Below are 16073 nucleotides of genomic sequence, written 5' to 3' on the forward strand. Positions count from 1 at the left end.
GGGAACCTTATGCTGTGCACAAACCTGACATGAATAAACAAATTCCTTGACGTCTTTAGAAAGACCAGGCCACCATACTGAGCGAGAGACTAACTCCAATGTCTTAGAGACTCCTGGATGCCCTGAAACTTTGTTATCATGGAATTCCGTTAAAACAGTAACTCTCAAAAACTCAGGGACGTAAAGACGACCAGCAGGAGTAATTCTAGGAGCTTGGTGTTGAAGCTGTTTTAACTGGGTAAATAAATCTTGTGTGAGGCCCGCCCAGATGACCGAAGATGGAAGTATGGGGGTAACAGGATTGTTATTGTGAACCGGAAGAAAGCTATGTGACAGGGCATCAGCCTTAGTATTCTTGGAACCAGGCCTGAAAGTGATTATAAATTTGAAACGCGTAAAAAATAATGCCCAACGTGCCTGCCGGGCATTAAGCCGCTTAGCCGATTCAATCTATTGCAGGTTCTTATGGTCAGTCAATACCGAAATAGTATGTTTTGCTCCCTCCAGCCAATGCCTCCACTCCTCGAAAGCCCATTTTACCGCCAGTAACTCCCGATTACCAACGTCATAGTTGGATTCAGCGGAGGAGAATTTCCTGGACATAAAGGCACAAGGATATAACTCCAGAGACTCCGGATCCTTTTGAGAAAGGATAGCCCCCACTCCAACCTCCGAGGCATCAACCTCCACCACAAAGGGCAATTCCGGATTAGGATGTCTGAGGACTGGAGCCGAGACAAAGGCTTGTTTCTAGGCCCGGAAGGACAACTCAGCTTCACGCGACCAGTTGGTAGGATCCGCTCCTTTCTTTGTCAGAGCTACAATGGGAGCAACCAGGTCAGAAAAAGAATGAATGAACCTCCTATAATAATTCGCAAACCCTAAAAAACGCTTAATTGCTTTTAAATTGGTGGGTTGCGCCCAACTAAGGATGGCCTGGAGTTTCTTTGGTTCCATGGAAAATCCCTGAGGGCAAATTATGTACCCTAAAAAAGATACTTCCGTGACATGAAACTCACACTTCTCCAGCTTGGCATATAAATGATTCTCACATAACTTTTGAAGAACCAGACGCACCTGGGTAACATGTTGTTCCATTGATTTAGAAAAAATCAGGATGTCGTCTAAGTAAACGACCATGAATTTCCCTAGGAAGTCACGGAGCACATCGTTAATGAGGTCTTGAAAAACTGCCGGAGCATTGGACAGGCCGAACGGCATCACCAGGTATTCGTAGTGACCCGACTGAGTACTGAAGGCCGTTTTCCACTCATCTCCAGATTTAATTCGGATGAGGTTGTACGCTCCTCTAAGGTCAATTTTAGAAAAAATCACAGCAGAACGTAACTGATCAAAGAGTACAGAAATCAACGGCAAAGGATAGGTGTTTTTAACTGAGATCTTATTCAGGGCTCTAAAATCAATGCAAGGTCTAAGCGAGCCATCCTTTTTCTCCACAAAGAAGAAGCCTGCACTTAAAGGAGATTTTGATGGTCTAATAAATCCTTTCTCAAGGCTCTCCTTTACATAATCATTCATAGCCGCAGTTTCTGGCCCGGATAATGCATATAATCTTCACTTTGGCAATGCGGCACCAGGAATTAACTCAATAGCACAATCATAAGGCCGATGGGGAGGCAGAATGTCCGCATTGCCTTTGGAGAAAACATCAGCAAACTCCTGGTATTCCACCGGAATGAGTTCTGGAATGATAGCTGCTACTCTGACTGGAAACGTGATACATTCCTTATCACAAAAAGTACCCCAATGTGAAATCTCCCCCGACCGCCAATCAATGGTGGGATTATGAAAGGCCAGCCAAGGGTGACCCAGAACAACTGGAACTGCTGGGCAATGTGTAAGAAAGAACGCGATTTTCTCGGAATGTAGAGCTCCTACTGTAAGTAGTACAGGGGGTGTACAGAGAGAAATAATCCCATTAGACAGCGGACTCCCATCTAAGCCATGCATGGTGACACACCTACCCAAAGGTAACTGAGGAATGCCTAAGGCCTTAGCCCAAGTTAAATCCATAAAGTTTCCTGCAGCTCCACTGTCAACAAAAGCCGACACCAAAGAACTGAGGCTGCCAAAGGAAACTTTAACTGGGACTAAAAGGGAGTTATTCGAGGAGATAAGCTGCAGACCTAGGTGAACCCCCTCACAATTCACCTGGTCAAAGCGTTTCCCGACTTGTTCGGACAATTACGAGCAAAATGTCCCTTACCCCCACAGTACAGACAAAGACCAGAATTTTGCCTTCTGGCTCTTTCTTCAGGAGACAGCCGGAAGAGACCCATCTGCATGGTCTCCTCTACGTCTTCAGGAATGGAATATACACACGGACTTGACCTTACAGGTGCTCCTTTTTCAGCCCTCCGCTCTCTGAGACGACGATCAATCTTAATAGAAAGCTCCATGAGTTTATCGAGAGTCTCAGGAGCGGGGTACTGAAGGAGACTGTCTTTTATAGACTCTGATAAGCCGAGGCGAAACTGACTGCGCAGGGCTGGGTCATTCCAGCCACAGTCGTTCGACCAACGGCGAAACTCCGTACAATAAACCTCTGCAGGATTTCTACCCTGTCTGAGAGCGCGCAACTGACTTTCAGCGGACGCCTCTCTATCAGGGTCATCATACAAGAGCCCTAAAGACTCAAAAAAAGCGTCAATTGACAACAATGCCGGATCCTCTGCTCTTAAACCAAATGCCCAGGTCTGAGGATCCCCCTGGAGCAAAGAAATAATAAACCCGACCCGCTGAGATTCAGTACCCGAGGAAGTCGGTCTTAAACGAAAATAAAGTTTACAGGATTCTTTAAAATTAAAAAAACTCTTTTCTATCACCAGAAAAACGGTCAGGCAAATGCATCTTTGGTTCAGGGACTACCCTTGGGGAAGCTCGCAAAAGATCGTCCTGCGACTTCACCCGAAGAGAAAGATCCTGAACCATCTGAGTAAGTTCTAGAATCTGGCTGACTAAGAGCTGACCAGGATTTGGCCCTAAACCTGTTGGATTCATGAGGCCGATAAACTCTCACAAAACTGAATGAGAAAAAATTAAACCCTGTTTAATTTTAAGTTTTGGTATGGCCGGTAATAATGTTATGATTCCAGCACTCTGGTCAGAGAAGATCTTATGGCAAGGACTGGAGCACTGGAACGGAATGCTGGGGAAGGGAGCAGGACAGGAAAATAGCCCCTGGCGCCCTAACTCTGTTGTCTCACCCGTGTTGTCAGAAATCCCCTGCGAGACTATGGTTTCTTGAGCCCTTGGCAGCCGCGTTTGAAGGGCGGATTATGTCTGCCCAACTTCGATGCCCCCCGGTCTTAATGAGAGACAAAGGGAAACCTGAGACAGGGTGATAACAAGAGGCCCTCTAACTAAACAACCAGGCCAGGGGCTAAGCAAACTCAAAACTATAATATGTGCGGAGAAACCGCCAGGAAAAAGGACAACCAAAATATCCACTTGTCCAATTCTCCTACCCGGCACCGCCAAGTACCAGAGAGGACTTGTGGAAGCGGAACCCTCCGCAAGTGCTCCAAACACAAAATATAAAAGGTAAAGCGGCTGAGCCGCAACACACGGCCTGTTAGGCCATCATCTACACGACATAGCCCTGAATTTTCCAATGCGCAGCTCTTTGCAAAAGAGAGATATTGGCAAGGAAAAGTTGTCTTGTACCTTTGCATTTTTCTCCCAAACGAAGGACACTAGAAAGAAAATTTTAAAGCCTCCTGTTAGGCCATCATCTACACGACATAGCCCTGAATTTTCCAATGCGCAGCTCTTTGCAAAAGAGAGATATTGGCAAGGAAAAGCTGTCTTGTACCTTTGCATTTTTCTCCCAAACGAAGGACACTAGAAAGAAAATGTTAAAGCCTCCTGATAGGCCATCATCTACACGACATAGCCCTGAATTTTCCAATGCGCAGCTCTTTGCAAAAGAGAGATATTGGCAAGGAAAAGCTGTCTTGTACCTTTGCATTTTTCTCCCAAACGAAGGACACTAGAAAGAAAATTTTAAAGCCTCCTGTTAGGCCATCATCTACACGACATAGCCCTGAATTTTCCAATGCGCAGCTCTTTGCAAAAGAGAGATATTGGCAAGGAAAAGCTGTCTTGTACCTTTGCATTTTTCTCCCAAACGAAGGACACTAGAAAGATAATTTTAAAGCCTCCTGTTAGGCCATCATCTACACGACATAGCCCTGAATTTTCCAATGCGCAGCTCTTTGCAAAAGAGAGATATTGGCAAGGAAAAGCTGTCTTGTACCTTTGCATTTTTCTCCCAAACGAAGGACACTAGAAAGATAATTTTAAAGCCTCCTGTTAGGCCATCATCTACACGACATAGCCCTGAATTTTCCAATGCGCAGCTCTTTGCAAAAGAGAGATATTGGCAAGGAAAAGCTGTCTTGTACCTTTGCATTTTTCTCCCAAACGAAGGTCACTAGAAAGAAAATTTTAAAGCCTCCTGTTAGGCCATCATGCTTCGTGTGTCAGGAGCATGTGAGTGTCAGGTGCGTGTGTGTGTCAGGCGCTGCGTGTGTCAGGCGCTGCGTGTGTCAGGCGCTGCGTGTGTCAGGCGCTGCGTGTGTCAGGCGCTGCCTGTGCGTTAGGCGCTGCGTGTCTGTGTGTGTCAGGCGCTGCGTGTCTGTGTGTGTCAGGCGCTGCGTGTGTGTCAGGCGCTGCCTGTGCGTGTGTGCCAGGCGCTGCCTGTGCGTGTGTGTCAGGCGCCGCGTGTCTGTCAGGCGCCGCGTGTGCGTCAGGCGCCGCGTGTGCGTCAGGCGCCGTGTGTGCGTCAGGCGCCGCGTGTCTATGTGCGTCAGGCGCAGCGTGTCTATGTGCGTCAGGCGCCGCGTGTGAGTGTGTGCGTGTGTGTCAGGTCCGTGTGAGTGTCAGGTGCTGCGTCTGTGTGTGCGTGTGTCAGGTGCTGCGTGTGAGTGTGTGCGCGTGTGTCAGGTCCGTGTGAGTGTCAGGTGCTGTGTGTGTGTGTGTCAGGTGCTGTGTGTGTGCGTGTGTGTCAGGTGCTGTGTGTGTGTGTGTGTGTGTCAGGTGCTGTGTGCGTGTGCGTCCAGCGCTGCATATGCGTATGCGTGTCAGGCGTTGCATGTCTGTGTGTGTCAGGCGCTGCGTGTCTGGGGGGGGTGGCCGGACACACAGCTGAGAGGGGGGGGGGGTGGCTGGACACACAGCAGAGAGGGGAGGGTGACCGGACACACGGCAGGGAGGGGAGGGGGTAGGGGGTGGCCGAACACAGCAGGAAGAGGGGGGAGTTGACCAGAAGAAAGCACAAACACAGTCCCCCACTACCACAAATAATGCAGTTGAGTTTCCCACATTTGGGGAAATCACAGGGGTCAGCATACCCAGAATGCAATGAATGAACCTCACCCTGGGAGAACAATCTTCATGACCATGGTATCTCCTATGCAAAATAAGTATGATTTGGGATAGGGCTGGGGAGGGCCGCTGCAGCCCTTGTAGATTCTTATAAATAAAAGTTCTTCTTTTCTTGTCAAAATTAATAGCTAAGAATAGGCTGCCTGAGGCAGCCCCCTCTTAAGTGGCCTGCTACTGAAGGCACCAACTACAAACTGAGCTCCCTGTTCATGGAAGCGAGGTTATAGAGGAGGGGGCGCTGAGCATCTTGGGAACAGTCAAAAGCTTTGAGCCTGTTGGTGCCTCAGATCAAGATCCTACTCTACACCCCAATGTGAATCCTTGTGGAGTCCAGTGTACCCCACAGAAGAAATGAATGTGTCACACCCATTGGCAGCAACATTAGAATAGCTGCTGATGGGCACAATTGAGAAAGGAAGGGGGGAAAACATTTGAATCCAGCACATATATGTAATTTGAATATGTAATTTGTACCTTCCTACTTTAAAATGTAATGGATGAACCTCACCCTGTGAGAACTATCTTCATGATCAAGAGATCTCATACGCAAGAAAAGCATGTGCTGGGATAGGGCTGTGGAGGGCGGCTGCTCGGGCACACACCCGTCAAGTTAAGGAGATTCAACTGAGGAAGCACAAGGGAACTGCAGGGAGACCACATATTTTCAGATGAACATGAGAGGGCGGAAGGCTGCCTAATACTGAAGCACCCTCAAACATCAAACCATATGCAACAACTAGTACAAGCATTCCTGGGGAAAGGTCTGCAGCAGACGGATTTGCATACGGTGATGTCATCCAAGCAATGGGCATAGTTGGCTGCAACCCTCGTCTGCATATGAAAAGAGAAAATGGTCACGCAGGGCATGGCGGCCTTTGTGGGGTTGCGCTTGGATGACCCCTAGATCGCTTTATACACCCCCATCAGTGTGGGGCTCATGTTGGCCATGCCCAAGCCCCTGAAGCATTCAAGCTGATTTCTTGCAGCAGCTGGACCCAGTAACAGCTCCAGAGTTGCTCTACAAGACAAGTAAAAGGGTGTGAGCCCTGCAGCACCACCTGTAGTTTGCATACACACATATATAGGACAGCATCTCTTATATGCCCCAGGGGCAATAAAATAGTAGCCTTATCTAGGGTATCCGTCCATGCCGCTACAGCACTACACACCCAGGCCGACGCAATTGCCGGTCTGAGTAAGGTACCTGAATGTGTATAAATGGACTTCAGGGTAATCTCCTGTTTGCGGTCAGCAGACTCTTTGAGGGTAGCCGTATCCTGGGACGGGAGGGCTACCTTCTTGGATAAGCGTGTTAATGCTTTGTCCACCCAAGGGGAGGATTCCCATCGTAACCTATCCGTTGATGGGAAAGGGGAATCCTTTTGGAAATCTGCAGGAGATTCCCAAGCTTTTTCACATAACTCGTTCAGCTCGTGTGAGGGGGGAAAGGTTACCTCAGGCTTCTTTCCCTTGTACATATGTACCCTCTTGTCAGGGATAGGGGGCTCCTCTGTGATGTGCAAAACATCTTTTATTGCCATAATCATATATCAAATGTATTTTGCCAATTTTGGCTGTAACTTTGCATCATCGTAATCGACACTGGAGTCAGAATCCGTGTCGGTATCTGTGTCAACAATCTGGATAGTGGGCGCTTATGAGACCCTGACAGTCCCTGCGACATAGGATTAGGCATTGGTTGAGACCCTGACTGTCCCAAAGCTTCTGCCTTGTCTAATCTTTTGTGCAATGAGTTTACACTAGCATTTTAAACATTCCACATATCCATCCAATCAGGTGTCGGCGGAGACACCACGTTCATTTGCTCCCGCTCCTCTCTAATATAGCCTTCTTCCTCAGACATGTCGACACACGTGTACCGACACACTACACACACAGGGAATGCTTTTTCTGAAGACAGTTTCCCCACAAGGCCCTTTGGAGAGACAGAGAGAGAGTATGCCAGCAGACAGCAAACTAGGCTGGAGAGAGACCTAAGACAAAGAAATCTGAATTATATGAAAGCCGACCAGTGGAAACACAAATTATGCAGCCAAGTTTCCCACATTTGGGGAAATCACAGGGGCAGCACACCCAGAGTGCAATGGGTGAGTCTTGCCCTGGGAGAAGCACCTTCATGATCATAGTATCTCACCTGGCAGGTAAGTAGGAGTTGGGCTAGAGCTGGGGAGGGTCGCTGCTCGGGCACCCCCCTGTCAAATGAAGGAGATCCAACTGAGGCAGCACAAGGGAACTCTCGAAAGAAGAACAAGGCTAGAGGAAGATCTGAGACAAAGAAATCTGACTTTTACCAGAGCTGACCAGAGGAAAGCACAAACACAGTCCCCCACTACCACAAATAATGCAGTCGAGTTTCCCACATTTGGGGAAATCACAGGGGTTAGCATACTCAGAATGCAATGAATGAACCTCACCCTGGGAGAACAATCTTCATGACCATGGTATCTCCTATGCAAAATAAGTATGATTTGGGATAGAGCTGGGGAGGGCCGCTGCTCAGGCACATCTCTGTCAAGTAAAGGAGATTCAACTGAGGCAGCACAAGGGAACTCTCATCTGGGGACAACAACTGCAGGGAGAACACATATTTTCAGATGAACATGGGAGGGCAGAAGGCTGCCTAATACTGAAGCACCCCCAAACAACAAACCAAATGCAACAACTAGTACAAGCATTCCTGGGGGAAGGCCTGCAGCAGATGGATTTGCATACGGTGATGTCATCCAAGCAGTGGGTCAAAGTTGGCTTCAACCCTCATCTGCATATGAAAAGAGAAAAGGGGCGTGCAGGGCATGGCGGCCTTTTGCGGCGCTTGGATGACCCCTAGTTCGCATTAAACACCTCCACCCTCCTTCGGTGTGGGGCTCATGTTGGCTATGCCCCAGCCCCTGAAGCATTCAAGCTGATTTCTTGCAGCAGCTGGGCACTGTAACAGCTCCAGAGCTGCTCTGTAAGGCAAGTAAAAGGGTGTGGGCACTGCAGCACTACCTGTAGTTCGCATTGTGCGTTGGAAGGCACAAAGTAAGCAGACAGGAGGAGAAGTCAGGATAGTGCACAAGGGTATAGAAGGGAGGGGCTCAAAAAAAAAAGAAGTGGAAACAGACAGCAAACTAGGCTGGAGAGAGACCTGAGACAAAGAGATCTGAATTATATGAAAGCAGACCAGTGGAAACACAAATTATGCAGTCAAGTGTCCCACATTTGGGGAAATCGCAGGAGCAGCACACCCAGAGTGCAATGGGTGAGCCTTGCCCTGGGAGAAGCACCTTCCTGATCATAGTATCTCACTTGGCACGTAAGTAGGAGTTGGGCTAGAGCTGGGGAGGGTCGCTGCTCGGGCACCCCCCTGTCAAGTGAAGGAGATCCAACTGAGGCAGCACAAGGGAACTCTCAAAAGAAGAACAAGGCTAGAGGAAGATCTGAGACAAAGAAATCTGACCTGTTTTTCCCAAGAGGAAACTATATTAGGAATGCAGACATATGATGGTGGCCCTGTTGGCACCACCGATAACTGACTGGGTAAATGTTTCAGTAATATCAGAGTAAGGTTGGATAAATCTGTGTCCCAGACACAGACGTAGAGAATAGATGTGATATTCATGGCTATGTTTCTTTTCCCTCAGGCCCCGCTGGGTCGCAAAAATGTTATTTTGCCCAGTTACTACACACTGATACTGACACGGATACTGATACTTATGTCGACCATAAGTTTCCTGATTAGATCCAATATTGGCAAGGAGCATTCAGTACATGATTGTGGATATTATGGACATATTAAAATCACTGAAGACCCTGCTGTTCCTGACAAAGGGGTCTATATGTATGTATATATAGATATATAATGAAAGCTGATGTAACGTTCCTCCATCTCTGTTTGAGAAAGTCTGGGCCAGCTCGACAAAATGGTTTCAAATCCCCAAAAGGATTCTGGTTGTTTATTCATTTCCCGCCGCGGACAGAATACAAATACATGTGCATGGGTGAGTAGTAGTATTCAAGAATTGGTCGAATACCTTGTCATCCGATATAGATACCCTGGAGAGATGGGATACTCCTTACGTTGTATCATATCAAGGACACTGCAGCATACTTACGTGAGACTGCAAGGGATATAGGACTCTTGAGTTCACGGGCCAATTTCATGGCAGTGTCGGATAGGAGGGCATTGTGGATTCACCAAGAGAATGCTGATGCTGACTCCAAGAAGAAAGGGAGTCTCTTCCCTATGAAGGTGAAGCCTTGTTTGGTGATATCTAATTAGCACACAGGTAAGGAATTAAGAAAATCTTTATTTAAGGGTGAAGATGTTTCTCACAAAATCGTTGCCCCAATGCATCGTTGAAATTCAAGCTGGAAAGATGATTTTAATATATCACTTGTACATTTTGTATTGCTCTTCTGGTGACAATGTAGTTTGTTTTTGTCAATTACCATTTTAATAATAGGGTAAAGAAAATTAAGTGGATTTTTGAAAGAAAACAATACTGTCAATATACTATTAAAACAAATTAAAATGGTAAAAGTTATTGTACTTTAAGTAAAAATAAAAGAGACAAAATATCAATCCCAGTTTTGGATTACTTTAATTAACAAAAAAAAATGCATATAGCAGAGGATAGTTTCAATCTGCCTACCTCTGGGTTATGGGCCCAGCATGCTTCCATTGCTGTACTCTGCTGCACATGTAAGTGCAAGAGATCCTGAAGCACTCACTCATCATGGGAAAGTACCAATGTGTTTCTTCGTTGGTTGATAGAAGAAACATCTTACAAAAACTCTCCAGATTATTGACTTTTTTAAGTTTTTCTAGGAAACGTTTTAGATGAATGCTTATTAGCATTTGTCAGTATGTACTTTTGCAAAGTGTCTCTGTGGCGCAATCAGTTAGTATGTACGGCTATTAACCAAAAGGTTAGTGGTTCAATCCCACCCAGGGACGTAATTGACCTTGTTATCAGATTTTTGTGATCTTTAAGTAGACAAGTCAAATTTCATACCCCCTGTTATTGTGTAGGGTACCTGGCCTTCTCTGATGTAATCAGAGTTAGATTTGATTCAGTGATTTTATAAAAAAAGCTAGGAAGCACAATTTAGCAGTGGGTAGCAGAGAAAAAAAATATGCTGGCAGAAAAATCCAATTGAGTGATTAAACAGCTCTTTATTTTCTGGCTTTATTTTTATGCTAACAAATTTGTTCTCTGAAAAGTGTCCACAAAGCCAAGTCTCTGATTAACACCTTTGTAAGGATGGTTTTTCACCTATTACTAAATTAAACTTGCTTCATTGGAAAGGCAGCAAGATGCATCCTCATTTCAATGTCTACTGAAATAATACAGGTTGACACCAGGAAACATTAACGCCACTGCATCCTTGCTGCTTTCTCATGTGGAAGTCTGTTTAATGTGAAAACAAGGTGATATCTAATTAGCACACAGGTAAGGAATTAAGAAAATCTTTATTTAAGGGTGAAGATGTTTCTCACAAAATCGTTGCCCCAATGCATCATTGAAATTCAAGCTGGAAAGATGATTTTAATATATCACTTGTACATTTTGTATTGCTCTTCTGGTGACAATGTAGTTTGTTTTTGTCAATTACCATTTTAATAATAGTGTAAAGAAAATTAAGTGGATTTTTGAAAGAAAACAATACTGTCAATATACTATTAAAACAAATTAAAATGGTAAAAGTTATTGTACTTTAAGTAAAAATAAAAGAGCCAAAATATCAATCCCAGTTTTGGATTACTTTAATTAACAAACAAAAAAATGCATATAGCAGAGGATAGTTTCAATCTGCCTACCTCTGGGTTATGGGCCCAGCATGCTTCCATTGCTGTACTCTGCTGCACATGTAAGTGCAAGAGATCCTGAAGCACTCACTCATCATGGGAAAGTACCAATGTGTTTCTTCGTTGGTTGATAGAAGAAACATCTTACAAAAACTCTCCAGATTATTGACTTTATTAAGTTTTTCTAGGAAACGTTTTAGATGAATGCTTATTAGCCTTTGTCAGTATGTACTTTTGCAAAGTGTCTCTGTGGCACAATCAGTTAGTGTGTACGGCTTTTAACCAAAAGGTTGGTGGTTCAATCCCACCCAGGGACGTAATTGACCTTGTCATCAGATTTTGGTGATATTTAAGTAGACAAGTCAAAATTTCAAACCCCCTCTTATTGTGTAGGGTACCTGGCCTTCTCTGATGTAATCAGAGTTAGATTTGATTCAGTGATTTTATAAAAACATCTAGGAAGCACAATTTAGCAGTGGGTTGCAGAGAAAAAGAAATATGCTTGCAAAAAAATCAAATTGCTTGATTTAACAGCTCTTAATTTTCTTGCTTAATTTTTATGCTAACAAATTTGTTCTCTGAAAAGTGTCCACAAAGCCAAGTCTCTGATTAACACCTTTGTAGGGATGGTTTTTCACCTATTACTAAATTAAACTTGCTTCATTGGAAAGGCAGCAAGATGCATCCTCATTTCAATGTCTACTGAAATAATACAGGTTGACACCAGGAAACATTAACGCCACTGCATCCTTGCTGCTTTCTCATGTGGAAGTCTGTTTAATGTGAAAACAAGGTGATATCTAATTAGCACACAGGTAAGGAATTACGAAAATCTTTATTTAAGGGTGAAGATGTTTCTCACAAAATTGTTGCCCCAATGCATCATTGAAATTCAAGCTGGAAAGATGATTTTAATATATCACTTGTACATTTTGTATTGCTCTTCTGGTGACAATGTAGTTTTTTTTGTCAATTACCATTTTAATAACAGGGTAAAGAAAATTAAGTGGATTTTTGAAAGAAAACTATACTGTCAATATACTATTAAAACAAATTAAAATGGTAAAAGTTATTGTACTTTAAGTAAAAATAAAAGAGCAAAAATATCAATCCCAGTTTTGATTACTTAAATTAACAAAAAAAATGCATATAGCAAAGGATAGTTTCAATCTGCCTACCTCTGGGTTATGGGTCCAGCATGCTTCCATTGCAGTACTCTGCTGCACATGTAAGTGCAAGAGATCCTGAAGCACTCACTCATCATGGGAAAGTACCAATGTGTTTATTCGTTGGTTGATGGAAGAAACATCTTACAAAAACTCTCCAGATTATTGATTTTTTTATGTTTTTCTAGGAAACGTTCTAGATGTATGCTTATTAACCTTTGTCAGTATGCACTTTTTGCAAAGTGTCTCTGTGGCGCAATCGGTTAGTGTGTTCGGCTATTAACCGAAAGGTTGGTGGTTCAATCCCACCCAGGGACGTAATTAAACTTGTGATCAGATTTTGGTGATATTTAAGTAGACAAGTCAAAATTTCAAACCCCCTCTTATGGTGTAGGGTACATGGCCTTCTCTGATGTAATCAGAGTTAGATTTGATTCAGTGATTTTATAAAAAAACAGCTAGGAAGCACAATTTAGCAGTGGGTTGCAGAGAAAAAAAATATGCTGGCAGAAAAATCCAATCGAGTGATTAAACAGCTCTTCATTTTCTGGCTTTATTTTTATGCTAACAAATTTGTTCTCTGAAAAGTGTCCACAAAGCCAAGTCTCTGATTAACACCTTTGTAAGGATGGTTTTTCACCTATTACTAAATTAAACTTGCTTAATTGGAAAGGCAGCAAGATGCATCCTCATTTCAATGTCTACTGAAATAATACAAGTTGACACCAGGAAACATTAACGCCACTGCATCCTTGCTGCTTTCTCATGTGGAAGTCTGTTTAATATGAAAACAAGGTGATATCTAATTAGCACACAGGTAAGGAATTAAGAAAATCTTTATTTAAGGGTGAAGATGTTTCTCACAAAATCGTTGCCCCAATGCATCATTGAAATTCAAGCTGGAAATATGATTTTAATATATCACTTGTACATTTTGTATTGCTCTTCTGGTGACAATGTAGTTTGTTTTTGTCAATTACCATTTTAATAATAGGGTAAAGAAAATGAAGTGGATTTTTGAAAGAAACCAATACTGTCAATATACTATTAAAACAAATTAAAATGGTAAAAGTTGTTGTACTTTAAGTAAAAATAAAAGAGCCAAAATATCAATCCCAGTTTTGGATTTCTTTAATTAACAAAAAAAATGCATATAGCAGAAGATAGTTTCAATCTGCCTACCTCTGGGTTATGGGCCCAGCATGCTTCCATTGCTGTACTCTGCTGCACATGTAAGTGCAAGAGATCCTGAAGCACTCACTCATCATGGGAAAGTACCAATGTGTTTCTTCGTTGGTTGATGGAAGAAACATCTTACAAAAACTCTCCAGATTATTGACTTTTTAAAGTTTTTCTAGGAAACGTTTTAGATGAATGCTTATTAGCCTTTGTCAGTATATACTTTTACAAAGTGTCTCTGTGGCGCAATCAGTTAGTATGTACGGCTATTAACCAAAAGGTTGGTGGTTCAATCCCACCCAGGTACCTAATTGACCTTGTTATCAGATTTTGGTGATCTTTAAGTAGACAAGTCAAAATTTCAAACCCCCTGTTATGGTGTAGGGTACCTGGCCTTCTCTGATGTAATCAGAGTTAGATTTGATTCAGTGATTTTATAAAAACAGCTAGGAAGCACAATTTAGCAGTGGTTTGCAGAGAAAAAAAATATGCAGGCAGAAAAATCCAATTGAGTGATTAAACAGCTCTTTATTTTCTGGCTTTATTTTTATGCTAACAAATTTGTTCTCTGAAAAGTGTCCACAAAGCCAAGTCTCTGATTAACACCTTTGTAAGGATGGTTTTTCACCTATTACTAAATTAAACTTGCTTCATTGGAAAGGCAGCAAGATGCATCCTCATTTCAATGTCTACTGAAATAATACAGGTTGACACCAGGAAACATTAACGCCACTGCATCCTTGCTGCTTTCTCATGTGGAAGTCTGTTTAATGTGAAAACAAGGTGATATCTAATTAGCACACAGGTAAGGAATTAAGAAAATCTTTATTAAAGGGTGAAGATGTTTCTCACAAAATCGTTGCCCCAATGCATCATTGAAATTCAAGCTGGAAAGATGATTTTAATATATCACTTGTACATTTTGTATTGCTCTTCTGGTGACAATGTAGTTTGTTTTTGTCAATTACCATTTTAATAATAGGGTAAAGAAAATTAAGTGGATTTTTGAAAGAAAACAATACTGTCAATATACTATTAAAACAAATTAAAATGGTAAAAGTTATTGTACTTTAAGTAAAAATAAAAGAGCCAAAATATCAATCCCAGTTTTGGATTACTTTAATTAACAAACAAAAAAATGCATATAGCAGAGGATAGTTTCAATCTGCCTACCTCTGGGTTATAGGCCCAGCATGCTTCCATTGCTGTACTCTGCTGCACATGTAAGTGCAAGAGATCCTGAAGCACTCACTCATCATGGGAAAGTACCAATGTGTTTCTTCGTTGGTTGATAGAAGAAACATCTTACAAAAACTCTCCAGATTATTGACTTTTTTAAGTTTTTCTAGGAATCGTTTTAGATGAATGCTTATTAGCAATTGTCAGTATGGACTTTTGCAAAGTGTCTCTGTGGCGCAATCAGTTAGTGTGTACGGCTATTAACCAAAAGGTTGGTGGTTCAATCCCACCCAGGGACGTAATTGACCTTGTTATCAGATTTTGGTGATCTTTAAGTAGACAAGTCAAATTTCATACCCCCTGTTATGGTGTAGGGTACCTGGCCTTCTCTGATGTAATCAGAGTTAGATTTGATTCAGTGATTTTATAAAAACATCTAGGAAGCACAATTTAGCAGTGGGTTGCAGAGAAAAAGAAATATGCTGGCAAAAAAATCAAATTGCGTGATTAAACAGCTCTTCATTTTCTGGCTTTATTTTTATGCTAACAAATTTGTTCTCTGAAAAGTGTCCACAAAGCCAAGTCTCTGATTAACACCTTTGTAGGGATGGTTTTTCACCTATTACTAAATTAAACTTGCTTCATTGGAAAGGCAGCAAGATGTATCCTCATTTCAATGTCTACTGAAATAATACAGGTTGACACCAGGAAACATTAACGCCACTGCATCCTTGCTGCTTTCTCATGTGGAAGTCTGTTTAATGTGAAAACAAGGTGATATCTAATTAGCACACAGGTAAGGAATTAAGAAAATCTTTATTTAAGGGTGAAGATGTTTCTCACAAAATTGTTGACCCAATGCATCATTGAAATTCAAGCTGGAAAGATGATTTTAATATATCACTTGTACATTTTGTATTGCTCTTCTGGTGACAATGTAGTTTGTTTTTGTCAATTACCATTTTAATAATAGGGTACAGAAAATGAAGTGGATTTTTGAAAGAAAACAATACTGTCGATATTCTATTAAAACAAATTAAAATGGTAAAAGTTATTGTACTTTAAGTAAAAATAAAAGAGACAAAATATCAATCCCAGTTTTGGATTACTTTAATTAACAAAAAAAAATGCATATAGCAGAGGATAGTTTCAATCTGCCTACCTCTGGGTTATGGGCCCAGCATGCTTCCATTGCAGTACTCTGCTGCACATGTAAGTGCAAGAGATCCTGAAGCACTCACTCATCATGGGAAAGTACCAATGTGTTTCTTCGTTGGTTGATGGAAGAAACATCTTACAAAAACTCTCCAGATTATTGACTTTTTAAA

General features: G+C 42.5%; 5 non-coding genes across 5 annotated transcripts; 1 reads left to right on the top strand and 4 right to left on the bottom strand.

The window, feature by feature from the left end:
• Positions 1–5287: 5287 nt before the first annotated feature.
• On the bottom strand, positions 5288–5451 carry LOC135001536 (U1 spliceosomal RNA). Its single transcript, XR_010202939.1, has one exon. It is a non-coding gene; the product is annotated as a U1 spliceosomal RNA (small nuclear RNA).
• A 1965-nt stretch (positions 5452–7416) lies between these two features.
• LOC135001538 (U1 spliceosomal RNA) lies at positions 7417–7579 on the bottom strand. Its single transcript, XR_010202941.1, has one exon. It is a non-coding gene; the product is annotated as a U1 spliceosomal RNA (small nuclear RNA).
• A 152-nt stretch (positions 7580–7731) lies between these two features.
• Positions 7732–7895, bottom strand: LOC135001535 (U1 spliceosomal RNA). Its single transcript, XR_010202938.1, has one exon. It is a non-coding gene; the product is annotated as a U1 spliceosomal RNA (small nuclear RNA).
• Positions 7896–8570: 675 nt separating this feature from the next.
• On the bottom strand, positions 8571–8733 carry LOC135001537 (U1 spliceosomal RNA). The gene has a single exon (XR_010202940.1). It is a non-coding gene; the product is annotated as a U1 spliceosomal RNA (small nuclear RNA).
• Positions 8734–12631: 3898 nt separating this feature from the next.
• On the top strand, positions 12632–12705 carry TRNAN-AUU (transfer RNA asparagine (anticodon AUU)). Its single transcript has one exon. It is a non-coding gene; the product is annotated as a tRNA-Asn (tRNA).
• The last annotated feature ends 3368 nt before the right edge of the window (positions 12706–16073 follow it).

This window comes from Pseudophryne corroboree, unplaced genomic scaffold (assembly GCF_028390025.1).
Source record: "Pseudophryne corroboree isolate aPseCor3 unplaced genomic scaffold, aPseCor3.hap2 scaffold_1649, whole genome shotgun sequence".
Lineage (NCBI taxonomy): Eukaryota > Metazoa > Chordata > Amphibia > Anura > Myobatrachidae > Pseudophryne > Pseudophryne corroboree.